The sequence below is a fragment of the Dermacentor variabilis genome, chromosome 11, assembly GCF_050947875.1.
Source record: "Dermacentor variabilis isolate Ectoservices chromosome 11, ASM5094787v1, whole genome shotgun sequence".
Lineage (NCBI taxonomy): Eukaryota > Metazoa > Arthropoda > Arachnida > Ixodida > Ixodidae > Dermacentor > Dermacentor variabilis.
The window spans coordinates 13,777,610-13,800,330 of record NC_134578.1 but is presented as its reverse complement, the minus strand read 5'-3'; the positions used below and the strand labels follow the sequence as shown (position 1 = coordinate 13,800,330).

Below are 22,721 nucleotides of genomic sequence, written 5' to 3'. Positions count from 1 at the left end.
AACATAAGAGGCTTCAGCAAATTCGGTGCGGTCGAGGCTGAAGAAATCGGACTTTTCGTTCCCACCTACTTATATCGGCGCTCCCCTTAAGAGTGGCCAGTATTGAACACACAGCGACTTACCCGAAACCAGTGCCGCAACTTTAGTTTCTTAAACGTACATTTATTTGTTTTTTTGTCCGCAGCTTCGCGATCCAACCTATGAGGCGACCGGCCGAAACGCCGGAGACGCGGGATCCGAAAAACCGCGCGCTCTTCGCAGCGCGAATCGATCTGTGATTCGCCATGACGTCACGCCGTCACGGCGCCAATGGTAGCGCGGCGGGTCGTTCGTGGCCGCGGCGTTCGGAAAAGTGCTTCACTTCGTGTCCCGTGGCGATGGGGGCCACACGTGACTTGCGTTCTTCGGAGTGCCCGACCGTCGACGCCGGTGGCGAAGACGGCGCAACGAGGTCGTGTGGACGGCGTGCGCGGTGAGCTGTTGTTGTTTGCTGTTGCAATGTGTGCCCGCGAAAAATGCGCTGCGTCATCACCGTGATTGTGCGCTGTCGACGTACGTAGTCTAGCTGTCAGTCGTATCGGGACAACGTTTGATAACTTAGCTCGCCTTATGACATCTGTGCCGGCACGATGAAACGATACATTCGTACGGGGTCCTCAGTTCGTAACGATTCATTTCATTCTTTCTCTTTCGCATTTTTTTCCTTATTCATCGGCGACACGACTTCGTGTGAGCCAGTGATGTAGGGTAATCGGAACGAAATATGAATGGATCGTTACGAAGTGACTTACCGTTGCGCTTGTTGGTTCATTTATTTGTTTAGGAACACCGCAAAAGCCCCACAAATGAGAGCATTGCAGAGGTGCGGTGGAACTGGTACGACGTATCACATAGAGATGCACAATCGTACAATTGCTAGCATCAGATGACACGCAGAGCTTGAACAAAGCACACATATTTGAAAATAATCACTGCAAGCTGTCAGGGGCAATTTCCAATTTAAACAGACATCAGGTTAAGCTTCGAGATACATTTGCACACTTCTAGAAAAAAAGCACTGGTTATCGTGTGAGGGAAGAGATGAGTTGGTTAGGCTTGCCTTCTAATGGCTGTCGTCAGACCTCTCTTTATTTTTCCTTCTTCGATGATATCTTCACGCTATTTATTAAAACTATGTTAACTATCGATGCAAAATATTGTCCTGCGGTTTGCTCTGTTTCCGCTGCTGATGACCCGTCTGGCAAAGTAATAGGGCAGGAGATGTATCTCACGGACTAGTTCGTGATCAAGCGCGAAAAGGAATTCGATTGGAAAAGAATTCATTGCATCATTACAGCTCCAGGAATGATTGAATGAGCAGGCGAGTAAATAGTCCACCGTGTCGTCTGCACTGCCTGTCTCGTTCTAGCTGTGCAAGGACATTCTCCCACAAGCACCAAAAATACCCAGTACCACCCCGTCTTATTATTTTAATTTTTATTTATTTACAAACATTGCGTATCGCCGGAATGAGGGCATCAAATATTCCCGAAGGAAATAAAATCTAAGAAAAGAATATCGGGAAGGATGTTAACAGGAATACGTGCGAAAGACTTACTTTCGAAAATCAACTCTTTGATTAGAGAATGAAAAGCTTTTTGAAGAATTCTACCGCTACTATGACTCGACTTTTGCAAACTTTGTTTTGTAAGCGTCAATGTTGTGGTTTGGGCCGGTTAAACTGTCATTTATCGTTGAATGGTAGAGTGATAAAACTGCAAAGGCCAGATGCATAGTAGACCCGCCGTGGTTGCTTAGTGGCTATGGTGTTAGGCTGCTGAGCACGATGTCGCGGGATCGAATCCCGGCTACGGCGGCCGCATTCCGATGGGGTCGAAGTGCGAAAACACCCCTGTACTTAGATTTAGGTTGAGGTTAAAGAACCCCAGGTTGTCGGAATTTCCGGAGTTCCCCGCTATACGGCGTGCCTCATAATAAGAAAGTGGTTTTGGCACGTAAAACAACATAATATAATTTTTCAGATGCATAGTATAAGAACGACAACACACGGCTGACTTTCCTTCACTAAGCCGCGGGCAGCCACGAGTTGTAATGCGTGTGTGTCGGCGACTTGTCAAACGACGCCAGATACTTTTCGCTGCGGGCAGTGTTTTCTTTATATCGATTTGTCCAATCCTCGCGATGAATAGCTGTCGCGTTGCGTACCAGCCGTTGCCATTTTTATCACTACTCGGTGTTCCTTTAGTTAGTGTGGTGTTCCTGTGGTTACTGTTGCGGCTGCAACAAGGAAATGCGGAAATAGAGATTTTCGACTTCCTGATCCAGCTGTAGGCGTCAACAAGTATGAGTGTCGAACGTTGGTATACAAGGATTTGCAATGAAACTTTTTTTTTGTTAGCCGAGTTTAACCACCTATGGCGTGCTTATACAGAGCAGTGTCACTTCGGCGCGGCATGTTTTGTTTCGTTTGGCTTATTTGCTTTGGTTGTTTACCCATGTGATGGACGAATGGCAATGCGAAAGGACAAGGAAGGACAGTCAGGAGAGAGAAAGCAAGGACAGTAAAGGCAGGGAGGTCAACCAGACGAGTGCGCGGTTTGCTATTCTACACTGGGGGTGGGGGAAAGGGGAATGGGACATTATAGATAAGAGGTATAAACACATTCATTTGTCTAAAAGCAATAGGCTCACCAAAAAAAAAAACGCGGGTGGGGGTGGTGCTTTGTGAGCAGTACTGTATAAAAAAAAGATACAACGAAAATAACAGCAACAAAAGTGTCGACGCGCCGAACGCCAACTTTGCCTGCTTAAAATTTATTGCTTGGCTTTATATAAAACCGGGAGCTAAAAACCTGCTGTGCCGACGGAAGAAAGACAGTCAGGACTCTCCGCCCTAGAGCCGTGGTTATGGCGCTGAACTGCTGAACCCGGGTATGGTTCCTGCCTCGGCGGCCACTTTTCAATGGAGGCAAAAAAAAAAAATGATCGTGCATTTAACAGAATCCCACGTGGCCAGAAACTATCCGGTGTTCCAAACTTCAGCGTGCCTCGTAATCAGATCGCTCTTTTGGTACGTAACACCCCATATTTTTTTCCTCTCGAAGCCGGCCAGGCGGCAATCCTAAAGCAACAGCAGCTGCGCTCTGGAATTGCAGCCCGCTCAAAAACGCCGTGAATTGAAATTGAAGAATCCTTTTTTTTTCCACACTCCCCCGTGTAAACCCATCAGCCTCTGTGGGTATAATAAGCAACTTCTGCGGTGCCGCGCGGAAATGCATTAACCCGGTTCTTAATTTGTCTTCACTTGCATTACAAAATTCGCTAAAAGCGGTACTGCGTTTCGATTTCTAGCACTCCGACAGAATGCCGTTATGGCTTTTCCTACGTAATAAGTTTTTCTTAGTTATAACGTCGCCAGTGCCGCGGGTCGACATTCAGGGCTGCACCTTCATCACGGTGACCTGGCACCTATTGAAGCTGGTAATACTCTATTTCCTACGTAAATGGCGTATCACGTGACTTCAGCCAGGAACCTCGTTTCGCCTTCATGCAACGTAAACATTAGGGGGCACCGACAAAAAAAAAAGAACCCCCCACTTATTCAGCTTGACTACTTATGTGTCCGCTGCACCGGTAATTCGCTACACGTACCTCGATATGTACATAAAAAAAACACGTGTGCATGAAACACACGTGCAAAGTGATACTGCAAAAACAATATACCTTCAAAGTATATACCGAGTCTTTTTTTTAGATTAAACAGAATTCTTAAATATCACCTGCGGCAGACAGCGTAATTCTAGAAAAACTTAGAGAGCTAAAGCACATAACGTTCTAATGTGAAATAAACATGGTTTCATTCATTCATGACGTAGAAGACGAACGCACACCACAGTGGGGTTCCTTTTCTACGTCCTGTGTGTTTATTGCGCTCTAAGTTTTTCTAATAATGTATTTCCAGCTAGCCCAGCTATAGCCACCCTTTTGAAAGCATAATTCTAGTCATTGAGCGGTATTACTCAAAGAAGCGGACCTTACCTGGGCGAGAAAATAAAATGAATGTACGAAAATGCCCGAAAATTCACTAATTTACTCATCAACTAATTACTTTAAGGCACGTATTGTAATTTACGAATTTCAGCTGGTGAGTTCGGAAGGCGCACACGTGTGCGCTCGAATGAATTTTCTGGATGTCGCCAGTTTCGAGACATCAATTCTCAATGTTGGCGAAAATTACACAGGTGTGCCAGCTACTTTTTGTGCTTCGCTGCGTAAACACGGCTTATTAAATGTAAATGAAAGTGGTAAAGTAAACGAAAAGATGATGAATTTTCTTTTTCGAAAGTTTGAGGCGCATCTCGCGAAGCCAGCGCCATCAGTCCTCGGCATTCGTTCCAAGCTGATATGCCTTGCAAACTCTCCAGCTGCGATTAGGAAGTTGAAACGCGTGCCGTAAAGCAATTAATTTAAAAGTTGGTTGGCGATATTTTTTTGTTTAATTAGTCGAGTGTGCATTTTTGGTTTCCCCTACGAGTAGTACCCGCTGCTTCGAGTAATATATCTCCATCACTACAACTACGCTATCTGTTACAGGCGATATTCCAAGATTCTGCATATGTTCTAGAAAAAAAGTTGTTTTTTTATTCATGAAGTGCCTGCCGGGATTTATCGCTCACGGCCAACACCACCGACGCCGACGACACCGGCTTTTCTGCGACACGAGCTCCTTAACGCTGTCGCGTTAAAAGCACACCGTATAAATAATACCCCAGGTCAAGCAACAATCCTTTTGCACTGCAGGGAATCAGTGGCGAACATTTTTATTACAAAGATAACACAGACGCCGTGTAGAAATTACAGAACAACGCGTAATTCAGAATGATTTAATTGATTCGAAGTGAACACAAATTGGAGTAGTTAACTAAACACGTGGTGGTAGAGTTGCCCTTGGGTGAATAATTTCTTCTTTTAGCCTTTACGTATGATTTAGTTTGCAAGTTCTTGTTCTTGGTTAATAGCGTGACTAAGGAAAATGCTGACACCTAGAGATTTTGTCGGCGACTCTTTGCACAAGAAATGCGAATGCATCAGAAGTCATAGAACATTACAAACACGAAACATGCACGTAATAAAATTGTACCGGGCGTTTACCTAAATGCGTTTGAAATTTCATTAAAAAATATGAAAGGTGAGATGTTGAAATGATTTTCTCTTGATTGCTTTTGCCACAGGGGTATACATTGGAAAACGACCTTGTGTACTTATTAAACAAGCAATTATGGAAATTAGACTGATTATTTTTTGAACCAGAAGAGCCAGGTGACTGGTCTCAATGGAAGATTTGAAGAGCGCCACCAGAGGAGCTCGTAACCTGTTCCAGAATTAAAAAAAAAAAGAAAACTTGACGCCGGTAATTCTACAGAGTAATGAATTCCGGCAAATTTCAGGCACAAAAATGAAACTAACAGCCAACGATTGCAAGTGTTTCGCTTAGTAAATGCCCATAAGTGACGTCACTGGTTGCGCCCCAACATCGGGTAAGCATGAAGCGAGTGAGGTCGTGGTGTGATGAGAAATGCTCACTTGATCCCGGCCTACCGGTGAGGCACAATCAGTGACGTCACCCATGCACATGTACTATGTACTACGCCGGTCCTGTCGTTTGTGTTCTTCTTCCTGAGTCCTGGTCTTCTGCGCCTTGCCTTTACTACTTCAAGCATGAACCAACTAGCCCAAGCAAGAGTTTTACATGTACTATGCGCCTGACTGTTCTGCTCTTTGACAGCTCGATTTCGTTTTTCCTTGTGAAATTGAAAGGAACTGATTACGTGGTAAAGATTAGCAGCGTCAATTTTCTTTCAATTGTGGAAACGGAAAGGGTTATGGAGCTCCTCAGATGGTACGCATCAAGTCGTCGATGTAATCAGTTGCAAATCAATCTTGAAGAAAATGTTTATAGTCTAACAGGCATATTTATTTGTCTAACTACTGCACCGATTTATTTTGAAGCCTATGTCTCTGCAGTAAGATGCATCAAGAGGAAATAATTTAATTATCTTGCCTTCGCTATATTTAAGCAATTTCGAGCACATTTAGTGAAATTTCGGTATAAACACAACAGGCACTTGTATCGTACGTGGGCCGCAATGCGGCGGAGGCTGGAGGTATTGCAAGTAACCGGGCGCGCCTCTCCGTGGCCTCCGAGATACTCGCTCACCGGCGCGCGCAAGTGGCGGACGCCGTGGCCGGTCTATGAATGGTAGAAACGCTGGAAAATGAGTTTCTTTGAGTTTTCGTGTAACAGAATTATGTTTTATCGTACAGTAAAATTACAATCCGACGCTATCGTGTCTGTAGGTTGTGTGTAAGGCGTACTTTACGAGTTTTCTACGTATTTTAGCTTGAGAAATTCAATTAGTTCAGTAGCTTCCTTGTGCCACATGGAGGGCCTGGGTATGGGTGGTTCGAAAATGTTTTTGCCTCAACGACGTCCGACACCGAATTTTCTGCAGCACGGGGCCTTTAACGTTATCGCGTTAAAAACAAGGAGACCTGAGCACTCGGATCAGTTGTGAATGCTAAAGCATTAACGTCCAACTGAACACCGCTGAGCGGTTCTTCGAGTTATGAACTCGCGGCCAAGCGAATGCGTTGAGACGCTTCGCCAGCGCACCGGGCGCGTTTTTATTTGGCCGTACGGAGGCGCAGTTAAAACGCAGGCGAGAGCTTGTGTGGTCAAAGAACGCGCGGATACCAGAGGCTTGCGAGGGTGACGTGACGTCGCATTGTATGCCCTCTCCCCTCGCGCAACACCTGGCGCGCTATCGTGGCAGCAGCTGTTAACTTTCGCCCTCTCTGCTCCGTCGAGGCGCGCTCGTGACGTAGCGTCGCAGCCAATGGGAATTTAGGCGCCGTTTTTCGCTTGTCCAGACGACAGACGCCGAGATTGGCCAGTTGATGCGAAAGCATAAATAAGTGGAGCCGGGCAGGCGCATGTGATGCGCAGGGTAGATAAGCGGTGGGTGATTAGAGTTACAGAATGGGAGCCAAGGTAAGGGAAGTGCAGTCGAGGATGGCAAAAAAAAACTAAGTGGGGTGATGAAATTCGGAAATTTGCAGGCGCAAGTTGGAGTCAGCTGGAGCAAGACAGGGATAATTGGAGATAGCAGGGAAAAGGGGCCTTCGTCCTGCAATGGACACGAAAATAGGCTTCTGATAATGATCTTCAGATTGTGCACGTTGCAGGGGAGGCTTCTCATTGGCACAAGTGATGGTTTCATCAAGCTCGCGACCTCGACCTCCCCAGCGAAAGCCCGTGTCCACTAAATTGAGAGTGCGCAGCTTTGTGAGACTATACTCCATCTCAGAAGTCATCTGCAGCTGCGTGGAAGCTGCAGGACTCCTTAGCCAATAGGAAGGCCAAATACCCCATTCCTACCTCCTAATAGCTGTCCATCTGCTCCGTGTCGTCTGCTCACCACCACAGTAATTCACGGCATACGACGTGCATACGCATGCATGTCGTATGCATGTATGAAAACCTCAGGTTCCTGCAAGCGCGCCGTAAAAAAAGATAGAAAGAAAGCCCGTTTTCGCCTTGTGCTACTGCAAGCTGTACACAGCAAGTGTACATATATACGCTGACCTATATGGTGACTGGTTTAGGGGTTGACCAACCCCCCGAAACCAAAAAGAAACACTCAGACGATGTAGGCAGTTAGCTCGATGATAACGCTTCTGTGCTCGCTTAAACTTGGAAGATTGTCGGGAATCGGTGCCCGGGCAGGCTAGCTCGGAGGTCTAAACCAGCTGACGCCTGTTGCGTTACAACGTTACTGGATTGTGTACAGCAGCGCCGTTCGTTGTGGACGCGTAATTAATGGTTGGTTGCATTCGCTTCGGTTGTTCGATATCTTGCGCAATTCGCCGCAAACACTTGCAGCATCGAAAATGGCAAAGTGCGAAAGTTCGTTGAAGATGGAGAGTGTTAGTGCCATCGGCACTATTGTTTTGCATCACCGAGAATTACCACGTGAAAAACTGAGAAACTGAAAAACAGGTACTCGATAAACAAGCAGTGGAAAGAAACGATAAACCAGTTAAGATAGATAAAATCTTCTTGAATAACTCAATTTTAGTTCATTTTGCGGTAATACAGGTGGATATTAAAAGAAAAGCGAAGGTCAGAGTTCAATTTCTCGAATATCGCGCTGAGGTATCGCAACAGGTAAGTCAGTTAGACGTCACGGATTTCAAAGTACTTTTTTTCGCATACAGGTGGTTGTGGCTCAATAAACGTTATTGAAACTTTCTAAGTTCGATGTTTGTCTCTTGTAGAACACAATGTATAGTCCCTTTCTACCAATAAGCAGTCAACTAGGCCCCAGACGAGGCGGTCAAAACCCATGACTTCACGGGAATATCAAAGCGGCGTGGACACCCGTCTGTCGTTGTTGCACCTGTTCTGGCTTACGAAGTGTCTTCTCTCGGTATTAATAACTTTTTTACTTTTTTTTTGTATTGTAGAAGTGTACCTTACTAACACAGCTGAAGTGATTTCATCTATTTAGAATCAAGTGTAAAACCGGAAAATGAGCAGATTTTGCCGAAGAAACTCTGAATATCTCTATGGCGACAGCAGAAGGCTTTTCGGCGCGGACGGTGTAATTTCGTTCGTAAACAACGTATCTGCCATAATTGCCTAGGTAGAGGAATAACAGCCCGTAAACTTGCAGGCACCGCAAAGCTGTTGCCCTACGGCACGACTTTCTATGTTAACACACACATGTTTCGAGATAATTTCAATCAGGCCGTGTGGCGCCACGCAAGCTACTATAGCTGATCAATATGTAGAACCCTGCAGCTGGTGCCAGTTTTGCTGTACAGTTACTTTACAAATTAATTTCGGTTTAAAGTCAACAATAAAGCTATATTCATACAAGCTCCATGCTTGGGCATGTTCCTTTCATCTGAACACATCAAGAAGATGTACCTATGGTAAACTATTGAACGAAATACTTAATTTTTCTTGTCTAACTCGGCTGTCAAATGCATGACCGATGATTCCCTGGGTTCATGAACACATTACAGCCACAGCGAAGATATGGGTTCTATGATCATTATTCCATATTAGTCAAGCTTCCACAGTAGTTCTATTCCAAACACGCTCCTCCAACAAAAATGCTGTGCACCCGCTCAGCAGCTCTGAAAGAGAGCCTGCCCTGCGAGAGTCAGCTCAGAGCCTGATGACTTAGCTTCGCTAATATAAATGCCAGGCTAATTGGAAAACAAAAGCTAGTTGTATCAAGCTAAAATGTTAGCAGTGGCACCAAGATCACGCATAAAATTTGCACCAGGCCGTCTGGTTTCGTCTTGATACCAGGGACACAAAGACCGATCTGTGCGGTGAAAACAGTTGTTTTAAACGCACGAAAACGCTCGATGCCAAACAAAAGGCGAACCTAATTGGCTGGCGCATCTATGCAAATTGCGTTCGAGTTTCACAGCGTAGATGTAATATTGTAATTCTTGGGCTGTAACACCGACTACAGTGAACTGTATCGCGGGTAAAAGTTTTGCGTTGGGAGATGGACGCGGCCAGAAATTGAATTCGCGTGAAGTTACATCCCGTTTGCATCGGCGCCTATGTATCGGCGGTGAACGTCCGACCACCCCGAAAAGGGCGAAGGAGTTATAAAGAGAGATGAAACCACACGGACATACGGGAATCCCTGTAGCCTCCGAAATACATGCACGGGCGTAACCAATCCCCCTACTCCTCGTGGCGCCGAATTTTTCCCGCAGTATTTGCCAAGCGCGAATGTCACAAATGAGCGGCATATTTCGGAGCATCGTAATTACATGAATTCTGCCTGTTTAGAATCTTTCAATAATTGCAGTTTGCGGAATTATTATATCGTTTTCCTTTATTGGTGAATTAAGGAATAGGAAAACATTTTTGCTTGAGTTTTTTAAAAGTTCTGCAAGCTTGAATTAAAGTTATCTGTCTGTCTGTCTGTCTGTCTGTCTGTCTGTCTGTCTGTCTGTCTGTCTGTCTGTCTGTCTGTCTGTCTGTCTGCAAGGTTAAAAAACTTTTATAAAAAATTGATGGCTTAAATTGAAATATTTTCCTACGGTCACTATATTTTAACCTTCGTTTTCCTTTTCAATCTAAGAAGCCTAATCGAATTGGGTGCAATGAATGATATAATCAGATCGTGGTCTTATCACGTAAAAACCAAGATTTTAGCGTAATTTTTAAAAAATGCCGAGCTAAATGAATTTTACGTTCACATTTATTTAGATACACAAGCCTTCTAAGGCAAAGCTTCCCTCTAACGTTACTGCGCGTCACCGCACATAGTGCAAACGCATTTAATGTCACGTCACCATCACCACAAGATCATTGACCCGTCCCCCACGCGTCAAGAAAAAGTGGTGGCGCCACCGGCAACGTTTTCTGGCGTACCCTTTCGCATAATGACCGGTCTGGAACACTAATACAGAGAGTAATATTGCGCTAGATAGGATATGGTTTCTTCACACTTCGTGCGAAACTGCAAATATGTCGTTTTTTGTAGTTTTTTGGGGGGTTTGTGCCAAGGGACCACGAGCAACCAACTACAGAGGTTGTACGTGCCAAACATAATTGGGTTCGGCGTTGCTTAAAAATAGACGAGCTTCTTGTGACCTTTTTCTGGAACGTCCGGCTCTCCGTGGACTTGTTAACCGGGGTCCGCGGCAGTATCATCGGGGTGGTGTATACTTGATTGTGCGCGACTGTGTCTTCCAATTTCTTGCGCTTGCGCAGCCAAGGGCCAAAATAGGAGAAGCAGTCTTGTGGCCGACTGTGTTACCCAAGTTAATTTCGCAGGAAAAGGATGATTCTACATTTATAGGCCGGTCTACAATAATATACGCCTGCATTGGTGCGTTTTGAAAACTAAGGGAGTGATTGGTGCAGTTTAGCGGCAGCAACTCCATCTTTTGGGGAGTTCTCGAACTCGCCCCGATGGATTACGTTCGCCCTGTCTTGAGTCAAGATTGAGTTGTGTTGTTGTGGTGGTGGTTGTTGTTGTTAATTGAATGACGTGGATCTATCTCTCTACTCGGAATTGAGGAATTGTTAACTATTAAGAGCCGTGAACCTTTAGGGAAATCGCTACCATTTCAAGTTGGAAAACGGAAATCTCACACCTCTCAATCGGTGCACCTTGAGGCTTATCTCGTCATCTGCCTTGAGTGTGGTTCTTTTTTGTGACAACGCTGCGTTCCCGGTAGCTTCATTTTCAGGCCAAGAACAACATGCGGTTATTAGCGGGACATAGCGGTCATGACTGAAAAGTAGCGAGTGCGAAGTGTTTTAATAAAGGACATTTGTACGCAATATTGATGGTGAACATTCTTAAGGGACCAAATACAACCCGAAGGCTGGAAAATTAGTTCACTAACGACATGCCGAACGTAAAAGTCCATATTTATACGCACTTTCCTGATACGAACACATCAGTACATGCAGTGCTATGACAGCCCACAAGAAAGAAAACAGAACATTGTTAAAACACGCCCTTCAGTGACAACGCACACATAAAAAACGCTTAAGTTTTTTACGTCACGTTGATGTCATTAATGCGGCAGTTTGAACGCGAAATGAAAAAAATGTGTATATAGTTAAGTAAAGGCTTCATTTTTTGTCCTCCAGCCAACTTCATTCTTCATACCAACATGGGAGAGGTGTACTCTATCAGTGTCCTGATTTAGTGTGTCTCTGCAGTGACTCTGGAAACTTGCTACACGACCATGCCTATTGCGTTTGGAATAGCATGGCTCTTAAAATCAGCATGACAATGAACTGCATGGTGGAAATTACAGCTAACCCTAACTTCGGCGTTTCTGCGGAAACTCAGAATTCCAGTGAAATTCCGAGCGCCATGTGATACATGAACGCAGTTGACAGAAACCCAATGTAAGAGATAGATAAAATGATAGAGAAAGGATTTTTAATCAAATCTGAGGACGTCTGCCTTGCGGCTCACCTAACCTGTTACTACTATGTGCAGTTGGACGTAATGATGTATACGAAATGTGGCAAAGAGAACACGTGACCGAGCTACACAGAACATACGAAGTGAGGCTGAATGACGTCACTATGGTCGAGGAAGCCCCGAAGTTGCCGCGACAGTTTGAAGAGGCGTTCTGTGATATCCTTAGCACACCTTGAAGCCTCCGACGACGCCGCAGCGCTATAGGGCATAAGGCGCAGACATTAATTTTAGCAGATGTTGGCTTAGTCGTTTGCTGCTGCACTCCCTTCTGCAATATACCCCAAGGAGTGGTGTCGCCGGGCTGAACCTCGATATAGTGTCTTACGCTATAAAAAATGCGCACGGTGTTGTTTTCAGACGAAATGAAACGCGCGGCCTCGGCTAAATCCGATTCATAATTTCGTACTGAACCGCGATGTCGTGAGCTCGGCGAGAAATGTGCATGAGCGTGACAGCCTGCGTCCATAGTGCAAATAATGTACACCGTAACACATGCGCAAGGCAAGGTTCAGTGGCTGTGCAGCTCAGCGAGCACCCTGCTTTTTTTTTTAACCTGCCAGCCCCATTATTTTGTATATCTGAACTTTTCCATTTTCAGTAGTTAAACTGTTTCATCGTCAATTAAATTTTTAAGACAATTCTGGGGTTTCGCCTTGCAAAGACACGATCTCATTACGAAACACGCCGTATTGTGGGGAAAGGGGAAAGGAAGGGGGTGCTCCGAATTGATTGATTCCTGAAAATAAAACACTGACTGACTGACTGATTTTGATCACATGGGGTTGCACCTAAGTCTAACCCCTCGAGTGTTGTTTTTTTTTTTGCATTCACCCTCGTAAAACACGGCCGCCGAGGTCCCACCTGTGACCTCGAGCTCAGCAGCACAATGCCATAGCAACTAATCTATACCGCGGTGGGTGCTTTTCATCGTGGTCTTTCCTTCGAGACTAAGACAAGCGTGGTTATCCCTTACGTGTTCGACAATGTTGAATAACTAATTCCCAAGTTCAATGCGCACTGAATAGCCGATTAGTGTTCGCAATTTCGAACATTCGCCCACTTTAAGAGTAATGATTAGGCTAAATGATACACCTCTCCAGGACTGCTTTGACGGCCCTCACCCTGTTCTCCGTTCCTTTTCATTACCCCTTCCACCTTCTTTTTTGCTTGTTCTGAGCTGCGCTGCAAGCCTGAAAATGTCATAACGTACCAACTCGACCAAACTGCTACGCTTTTGGCCCTGCGCATAGGCCGCGAGTGGCGCCCAGGCAAACGGATGTTGATCTCTGGAGCCCCGGCAGCGAAGTCCACGCATGATTGCTTTACGGAATCGGAGAGGAAAAAAAAGCAAGCTCCGATTGGCTGTGCTCATTCACGAAAGCCTGCGGAAATGGGTTGTCGCGTGAGCGCGCGCTGTCACGCTCTCGCGCGCCGTAATGCGATCTCGACACGTGCCGTACGCTTTGTTCGTTGTCCGCACTGCGCGATGGGATGAATCACTGCGACTCGCGCAAGAGGCATATGCATGTACGTTCATAAAGAGGAGGCCAACGGGCAATGGTGGTGGTGGTGATAAACTTTATTGAAAGGGGGAAGGGTAAAGAGGGACGTGGCTGAGGGTTAGGGCTCAAGTAAGGCCCTGGGCCTGCTTGGCCTTTTCCGCCCAGTCCACCAGTTCAAGTTGTCGGTCGACGTCCCCGGAACTGAGCCAGGCTGTCCAGTCAGTCTCGCTGCTGACGGGGGGATGAGAGAACGGGAGCGAGGTGCATTCCCACATTATGTGTGTGAGTGTTCCTGTTTCTGAACAGAGCCTACATTTGTCGCTTTCCCTGCCCCCTGTGATTTTGTTAATGTATTTTGGGTGTGGGTATGTATTTGTCTGAAGTCGCCGAAACGCGACCGCTTGCGTTTTGTCGAGTTGCTTGGCCGGTGGTGGGAGCGCGCGAAGGAGAATTAAAGCGAACACGATTTTAGAATAATTTACTCCCTCAAAGTGAAAAAACCAGAGGTGAAACTCAATCTATACACTTTAAAAACAGTTGCTCCCTTTGGGGTGCATATATTTGTCACACAACAATAATCGTCATTTGTATTGCCGGCATTTCCTTTCCTTACGGCTAATTTGCGAAACTAGCAAAATGCAAGATGGCCTTGTCCCGTGCATTGGGGGCACGTTGAGGACCCCTGGTAGTCAAAATCAATGCGGAGTTTCCCCACTACCACGTACCTCATATTGAAATCGTGGTTGCGGTACTTAAAGCCCTCCTGAATACATTTCATATTTGTTTTGGTTTCATTTCGATGGTGTTTTTTTTTACAGCGCACGCATACTTAGGGCAATAAAGGACAGGGTGGTAGCGAAAGAGCGCTGACTATATACCGACGAATTCTGCTTTCATGAAGAAGTGAGTATGTCACAGCCCTAAAAAAAATTCGTCATTGTCGACGGGAGCGCGAACACTGGCTTGTTGAGTCAGCGCAACGCAAGGCATCGCGCACATGCGAAAGTAGCGACGGAAAGCGCAAGCGCACAAAGCGTCCTGCATGGTGCCCAAGTGCTCGTCTGTAAAACCCCTTAAACTTCGTAAAGTAGCGACATGCTTTGAAGAATGCCGCCTCCTCCTCGCGCGCTCTGGCCGACGCCGCGTCGCTATTGGCCTCACTGTATCACGTGGGCCCTCGCGCCGTGGATCAGCGCCATTTTCGCTCGAGAAGCGTCTACGGAGCGGCGAGGAGCGCATGCTGGCGCCGTTGCTACGCTCGAGCAGTTTAGGCGGCGCCACGGTCGAGAAGGGAGCGTGAAAGAGAGGAGAAACGAGGAGTGAAGGCGGCGGAGGAGAGTGTCGCTACTTTGCGAAGTTTAAGGGGCTTTGCTCGTGTGCTAGGCCATTCCGACAAATGCGACGCAACCCCTCCTGCATATATACCGGCCCACGTATATCGCTTGCAGCCGCTTATCGTTGCCAATGTGCACGCAGAAGCACGCGTTTCTGTTTGCGCTGGAGGCAGATAAGCTGCAGGGGCTGTGTGAAGCTTACCGGAACAGCCTAGCACACCACGCTAGGGCGAGGGAATGCTCTATGCGCATGTGCATGCCGTCGCCACTTTCATGGAAGCGCTCTGCGGTACGGCGCTGACCGTATCCGCAAGGTTATTAGCCTTTTAGAATGCTGTACACCAGCTGAAAAAAAACGAACAGCAATCGTTATTACACATAAACTTTCTTGTTTCTAGCACCTGGCCACAATCACCTCAAAACCAGGCGAGGTGTACGAATTTGCGTTTCGAGGGCGCAGCGGGAGATACACTGAAGCACACATCGCCAACCTTACTAATCATCTTATCCTCGATAATTTCGCTTGTTCGCTGGTCCCCATGCTTTGCCAGCACCCTGCATTAGTTTCATATTGTTCCTTCTTCTCTCTCATTTTTCGTAGCTATTTTTCCGTCACACACCACAAGGTTGCCAAACTAATATACCCTCTGGTTAACCAGGTTTTCTTCCCTTTGTTCTCTCTTTCTCGCTTTGCAAGTCAGCGCTTCTTTACTCCTTGCGTATCCTGCATTTCAATAGAGAGTATTTCAACGGCTTGCATCCCCTAATCACTCTCCAATCAGTCAGTGTGTGCTGTGCACGCCATCAAAATCAGCCGTTACCAAACTCGACCGAGCTTCGACACCTGCACGCAATCTTAAAGGCGAAGTTTTTCTTTGCGAACACGGCAAAACTTTCCTGACCCTCTGGGTACTGCTGCTGTCTGGCCGAATAGCTCACGCTTAAAAAAGAGAACATTGGATCACGTGCCCGATGGTGGGATGGAACCGCAGTCCCCCAGCACAGCATCCCGGTGCTCCATAACCATTAGGCAACAATCGCACGTATAATTCCATCCTGCCAGCAGCTGCATTTCATAATTTATTTGATAATTTATTTATTGGTAAAAATACAGAAAAAGGAGGTCCCATTGTCGAAGACGGTATCGGGGCCTCGTGCTAAAGATACTTATGATGGTATACAATGCTTAAAGCAATAGTAGCACCGATGAGCGCTAAGAGTGATATCAAAACGTGTTTATAGAGTGTGAGTGATAAGGACACTTGTTAACAGCATGACAGTATAAAAAGACAGAATAAAGTTAGAAAATAAAAACAGACAATACGAGTTATTGTTTATAATGAATGCTTTTAGTTTTCGCTCCAGTTTTCGTCACGCCAAAGACGCAGGAAGGAAATGGTTAAATGTACAGCATTTGATTTATGGCTTCACGAATGCTTCGCTTCAGATAGAATCCGAGGATGTGCATCGATTCTGCATAATTTCCTTTTTTTATTTTTCTGAAAATCTTGCTCACACACACACAGAAACGCAAAAAAAGAGACCGCTCATATCCGTCTCGAATCGGTGCGCGACTTTCACGGCGAGCTCTCGCCGGGCAAATTGAAATAAAAGCGAGTCAACCGCGGTGGCGTCGATCTGCCATTGTTCGGGGTTCTGGCGGGAGAGAGAGAGTGGGCGTTGAAAAGGGTTGGGGAGAGGGGGAGGGTGGTATTGTGAGGAGGAGCGTGGGCTCCATCCAAGCGTCGCGCGCCGATTTTGAACACGGCCGACCTTGTAGCGCTGGCACAGAGAAGAGCAGCACACGTATCACCTGACCGGGACGAAGGCCTGGGGACCGATCCGAGCTAGGCATGGGCCTGAGAGAGCGCATCCCGCTCTATCGCCTCATTCAAACAGCTCGGAGCAAGTTGGGTACAGTGGGAAGAATGGCACAGTTTCTTACTACGTCACTTATTATTCTATTGAATATCCGTCGGAATGGTGGGTAATGCCAATTGTAACGCATGGTGGAATAGAAGCGAGGAGGTTGCGTACTACGTGACTCCTGCAATCTAAAAAAAAAATGAAAGTGTCCACTAAGTGTTCACGCTAAAGATGACAAGGTCGAAGTACATTCAACTGCAAGCGTTTGCGGACCACGGGATCTCAAAAAAAGTTCAATCTCCGAGCAGCCTGCAACAGAAGTTAGTAAGACCGTACATCACGATGGTGTTCCCGTACACTGACAGAGGGCGCAAATACAAATACTACGCTGCTTTGTGAGACTGCGCAGATATTCAGCTTTATCTCACATTTCGTGTTCCGTGAAATTTAAATGATTTTAGTTCAAATGATTCTAAGTTCAAATGATTTAGTTCAAATGATTTAAATGAGTAGTTCAAATGATTCTAAGATTAAATGTTGATTATATCTCCCCATTCTGTCTCTTTCTTTCTCTCTGTCGTGCTAATTATCCACTTATATCGCATCTTATGCGTATCGTATTTCGCGGTCAATTACTTCGACCTTGCCTTCTTTAGTGTTGACACCCGGTTGACTTTTTTCCCTGGAAGTGGTTACAAAGTACCCAGATCCCGGATACGCCAAACCCGTGGGAAGTTAACCGCTGTATAGTTCGGCAAGTATCCAACTCTTTTCGTGTGCAGCTGTCTTGAATCCAAAAAAAATATTATCATAAAATGCACGAGAAGAAATGCTTTTCATGTGCTAGAGCTATGATATGCTGAGGGTATGTAAACGTATTAGGAAACTCGGCCAAAGCCTTTTACGTATCGGCACAATAGAGACGAACAACGCAGGGGTCTCGGAGAAGCCTCCGCCGCTGTCCCTACGCAAATAATATCGTTTTACTAAGCAAGCGGATCATGATAACCCTAATTCATAGCTAATTAACGTTGTAGAACACCTTAATCTTAAACTATTATCTTAATCTCATTCCGTATCGGATCCCTAAACTAAGTGTGCCATATCTGCAAAAAAGCTTCCACTCATTGTAACTTACGTTGGACAAGTTTTATAGTGTACTATGTTGGGAAGTGACCACTCTTTTCTTCGGAGGGTAAGCTATACGCAGAGGGAGATTTGGATGACATTCACGCTTGACAGGGCCGACTGGTATGTCCTAACGCTAATTGCCCACAACTGTATCTGCGCGCTCACTCTTTGTGCGATACTCGTGGTTTGCTCCGCTCGCTTCTTCGCGAACAGCAAAAAACGGCCCGACCCGAGTTAGGAAATGGCTGTGGCAGAAACTAGGCATTTCTTTTGTATGGACAACACGAAGAGGCCCACGAAACTCGCTCCGATGCAACTGCCCCTCTGACTACTCGCTTGTAGAAACGCCAGCAAGACGCCCGGCCAGACAAACAAACACACGAACATGCAGCCACACACAAGCGAAAGGAAGATCGCATTGAGGCTTAAGCACAAAGACGCACACATCGCAGTGACAACCCGATGTCGCTGATAGAAGGGCGGCCGACGCAATGTGTGGTCGATTTCTCTACCATAGACCCACGTCTAGGCATCCTGCGATATATATCGCATTGTGCCTTCCTCGCATCATTTCACATCTGTCAACAAATCCTTCCTTTTTTTCCGCAGAGACTTCAGAACTTTTATTCCTGAACCTTCTCTTTATTTATGTGCTGAAACGCTGGGGCATCTCTTGTTCACTAAGATATTACTAAAATATATTCTATTCTTACCAAAAAGTACTTATTCCGCTGATTCTCCAGTCGGGAAGCTTATTTTCGAAAGTCGCTTTTTACTGTGATAGAAATTATGTGGACACTCCAGGTGCATTTCTGCCGTCGGCGTCGCCGTGAGGTGCCGTATAAAGTCCAAGGGCGATAAAATCGTCGCCGCCTGCCGTATGTTGTACGTGCGAGTGAAAGCGTGCGAGGATGAGCTGGCTATAGCGGCTCAATCTCGCGTGCACAGCGGCGGAAAGCGGGGAGGAAGCGCGCCGCCTTCCGTCGCGCGCAAGGCTTCGGGACGAAGGTTGGGAAGGCTGCCGCGTGCGCCCGGCCGGGCCGCTGTATCTTGAAAGCCATCTGCGACGGGTACGGAGTCCGGGCTGCGCTGTGTTTTCGGGCTTTAGTTTGCGTTGATGAGAGCGGCTGCACGAAGGTCAGTTGGCTCGCTGCTGCTGCCGCGCTTCCTTACTGCAGCGTTTTGACAACGAGTTTCCGCGGTCATCGAGTGAGATGTGTTCAGGTTTGCTTGTGCGCACGTGATACCGTGCTCGTTAATTTAGTTAGCCCGGCTATGTTTAAAAGTTTATACGGCCGATGAGACTACTATCCTTACTTCATCTAGCTGCCCACTAATTTGCTATCGCAACCGATATGCTTCGCCTTTCGCGCGAAACTACGACTTTTTTTCTTTTCATCATTGATTGATTTGATGAGTGAATGAATGATGCACTGTTTGAATCAATGCTCGGTTAAATGGCAGATCTGCTGAGTTTAGCATTCTAAAGCAATGCCTTGGCTATACGAGAGGTGCTGTAGGGAAGGGCCCTGCACCCACGCCGGCAACCCGGAGTTCTGCACCGTACTCCTAAATCTAAGAGAAGAGCTACGTTCATATTCCTCAACTAAAGTACATGTCCAATTAAAGGGAGTTGTATAAAAATTTTTCCGCACTCCTGCATGTGCTCTTTTCAATCACTGCTAGCGAGCTGCTTGCACGCAACTATTCCAATGTACCGTCGGCTGGCCGCGGAGGCTGCATCCGCCAACGGTGCGCGTCGCATCGTCATCCACTGCTGCGCGCCAATGACGCGTGGCGCCACGCATTCGGGTGCGATACGGAACGGCGTCGGCGATGGGCTCTCCCGCTGCGCTGGCACCGCGCATGGAGCTGCGGCTCTGGGTGGGCGATACAAAGACTGGTTGCGACTACTGCGCCTACGATGAGGAGTCCCTGCGCTGTTGCTCTCACTAACAGCGCGCTTTGTTGCACCGCTTCAATGAAAAGGCAACGATCCTCTGGAACTGTACTGTACAGGCGCACTCCAGAACTTTACTGGGAGGAGCTGCGCATGTACATTAACTTTCGTATAGCCGTGTCCTATAGTGACGGCCCACTTCACAATGAAAGTGAACGACTGCTTGTTGTGTACATGCATGCGTGTGCGCATGTGTGTGTGAGAGAGAGAGAGATGTTCTTATGAAGGCGAAGTGGGGCGGCCGACCTGAACGCCTGCTTCCCACGTGCTTCTCCGGAAGGGGCGAAAGGGAAAACACCCGCAGTTTTGTTGAAGGACGAAGCACTGACACCTATACCAAAGTATACCAGACTAAGACTCGTAGCTTTGTGGGTAGTATAAATTGCAGTAAATATTATTGTACTAACCGAACAAGCGTGGTGACATGCGTCCAGGAACAAAGGTGAAGAGTTTCACGCCATGACCGCGAGCACTCGCGCTGGCGACGCTGGAGCGATAAGAAAAAGCACTGGCAGCAGGGAGAATGCGAGCTATACTAAAGTGAACGTTCCCTGCTGCCGCTCCCTTCGGCGTTTCATTCGTGCCGCGCCTCCAAATGTCAGCACATCGCGTGACTCCTAACTCTGTTCTCCGCTCGCTCTCGCGTGCTCGCCTTTCGACCTGGCAACCGTGGTAGACCACGTGGCTTGAAGCTCACAGTACGGGGGTCGCGTATACGCTCGGCCACTCGGGCACGACGGGCTTGTTGGCCCGGACCGTACAATCGCACTCTCACCCGGCACAGCATGTTGGCACAGACGGCGTGAAGCTTCTCGCGTGCTGGTATGGGTGCTATTGCAATATAATAGCAAATGTAAGGACAGGAGATGTAGATGACCGTAAGGGGGTGAACATGATGACGAAACAAATGCGTGATGTGGCAAACACGTGGAAGCAACGTGTCACGCGGCAGTAGCGATTGCTGACTGGCAGGTAGCAAGGCAGGCAGGCAACGAACCTGGAAGACAATTCTTTGTTGGATGAACCTGCACCTTTACGCTACGTCGTGATTCTATATACCGTGAACTTCATGAGCACTCTGATTCTGACTGCTCACGCCTCGCCTCACGGGCTGAAGCCTGCCGCGCGTTTTCATCACATTGGGCCCACTTGCAATCGTAGTGACCGAATTTAGTAACGGCAACGCGTATATATAGCCTTCGTCGCACTTTCACCGTAACGGTATCCTTCGCCTCTCATCCGAGAGGCGCGCTGCGCAGCTACACGCCTCCGTCAATATTTATCCAACCGTCCCGGCCGCCATTCAAGCGTGGCTCGCCTTGTCTCTTTACCGATCTCAAGCAGCCCCAAGTGACAAGGCAGCCACGTGATGCTCGTTTATACGAAGGGCGTTACTGGCAGCTATTCTTCTTTTTGCCGTCGAGACGTACCGTATTTCTTCAACCTAGGCCTATAATTCTTTTTCTTTAGTGACGTGAGTTGTGAAACCGCCAGGTCGGCTTAGATTTTAAGATTTCATCGGGAGCCCCCGGAGGTGGAAGAATGGCACACCGCTAATGCTATCGCCAAGAATATTGTATCTTAGCCATTGCATTCCGCAGCCGCACAGCGCTGCTGCTCACTTTAACGGTATGCCATTTCGACCGCATGAAATGCGTGGTGTGCCGGCAGAGTCGCTGTGTTTTCGTTTCATTTTTTTTCCAATGATTACTTGCTTCCAGGCCCTGACGCACTGACACTGAGCACGCGGTGTCAGTACAGCAAGTGGGCCGGAGTAAGAGCGTAGCTGACGCTAACTGGTTAATAAATGTAATTTGCTTTACGTGGTCGTTGAAGCATTGCCCGATTTGCGCTCCAGAAAAGCAATCGTTTTATCTTCTGATCTGCCGGATGCTCGGGGTCCACTCGCACGCTCGTTCAACGTAAGCCCCATTTAGCGAGTGAGAAGATTTCGCGAACACGTTCCACGAGCACTGCGGAACACGCGCGGAAACGAGATTGTAAGAGTGCCAGAAATCGAGGCCGCCCTAGATACGAGTAAATGCGGTATACGTACATAGCTAACACGTCGAGCGATCCACGGGCTCGACTCGTCGCGCCGACAAAGGAGCGAGAGGGGGCCCTGGAGGGGAGGGCCCTTCAGGCGGCTTCGACAAGTGTCAGAAACCCGCGGACGCAATCGAAACTGCTCTTGGGACAGACACGCAATGACGCAGTACATCTCTGTGTACACTCGCGTCATTGTACAGCGTCGCAGCAGGCATCGGCGCAACGCCGCTGCCGCGGACGTGGCCCGCAAGGTGCCGGGAGGTGGTGAAGCGGCGCCAACGTTCTCCACGCGTGCCCGGCGGGGCGACGTCGCTCAAGCGCGAAGTTTGGAGGGCGTCGCGCGAGCGCTGTCGAAATCCGAGCCAAGCCGAGCTGGCGAACGGCTCGCCAGCGCCGCCTAGCGACAGCGGTGACAGCGGCGCGCAGCGAATAGCAACAACCTCGGCCGTAACACTGTACCAGCGATCGCTGCAATGCGCACAATAAGCACCCCTCCCCCCGCGCAAGGGCGTGTACGCTGGCAGGCTATAGTTTGTTTGACATGTTTACGTAATGTATATTGCTTGCTTTGTAGGGTTACGTAAGCGCAGGATGTGCTATGTTTTATGCCGGTTGTGTGGCGGTGGTATCGTATGTACCCTTTGGATTCAGACAGGGGTTTCGGAAGTGGCTTTTGCCGACGGCAATACCCGGAGTGGTGTCACGGTTGCTATTTGCTCGCAACGTGACGTGCCTATACGGTGTCAACGGGTGCGAGTTGCGCGCGTGGTGCAGCAGATACGGCGCGAATCGTTAGAAAAAGAGACAGGAATACAGCGGTCTGGATTTGAGAGCT

The 22,721-nt window shown here is 47.5% G+C and overlaps 1 protein-coding gene across 1 annotated transcript in view; it reads left to right on the top strand.

The window, feature by feature from the left end:
* Nucleotides 1–219: 219 nt before the first annotated feature.
* LOC142564733 (adenosine receptor A2b-like) overlaps nt 220–22,721 on the top strand; it is a 158,707-nt gene continuing 136,205 nt past the window's right edge. The window contains exon 1 of the mRNA XM_075675873.1: nt 220–472. The gene's annotated coding sequence lies outside the window, so the exon portion shown is untranslated. The remainder of the gene's footprint in view (nt 473–22,721) is intronic.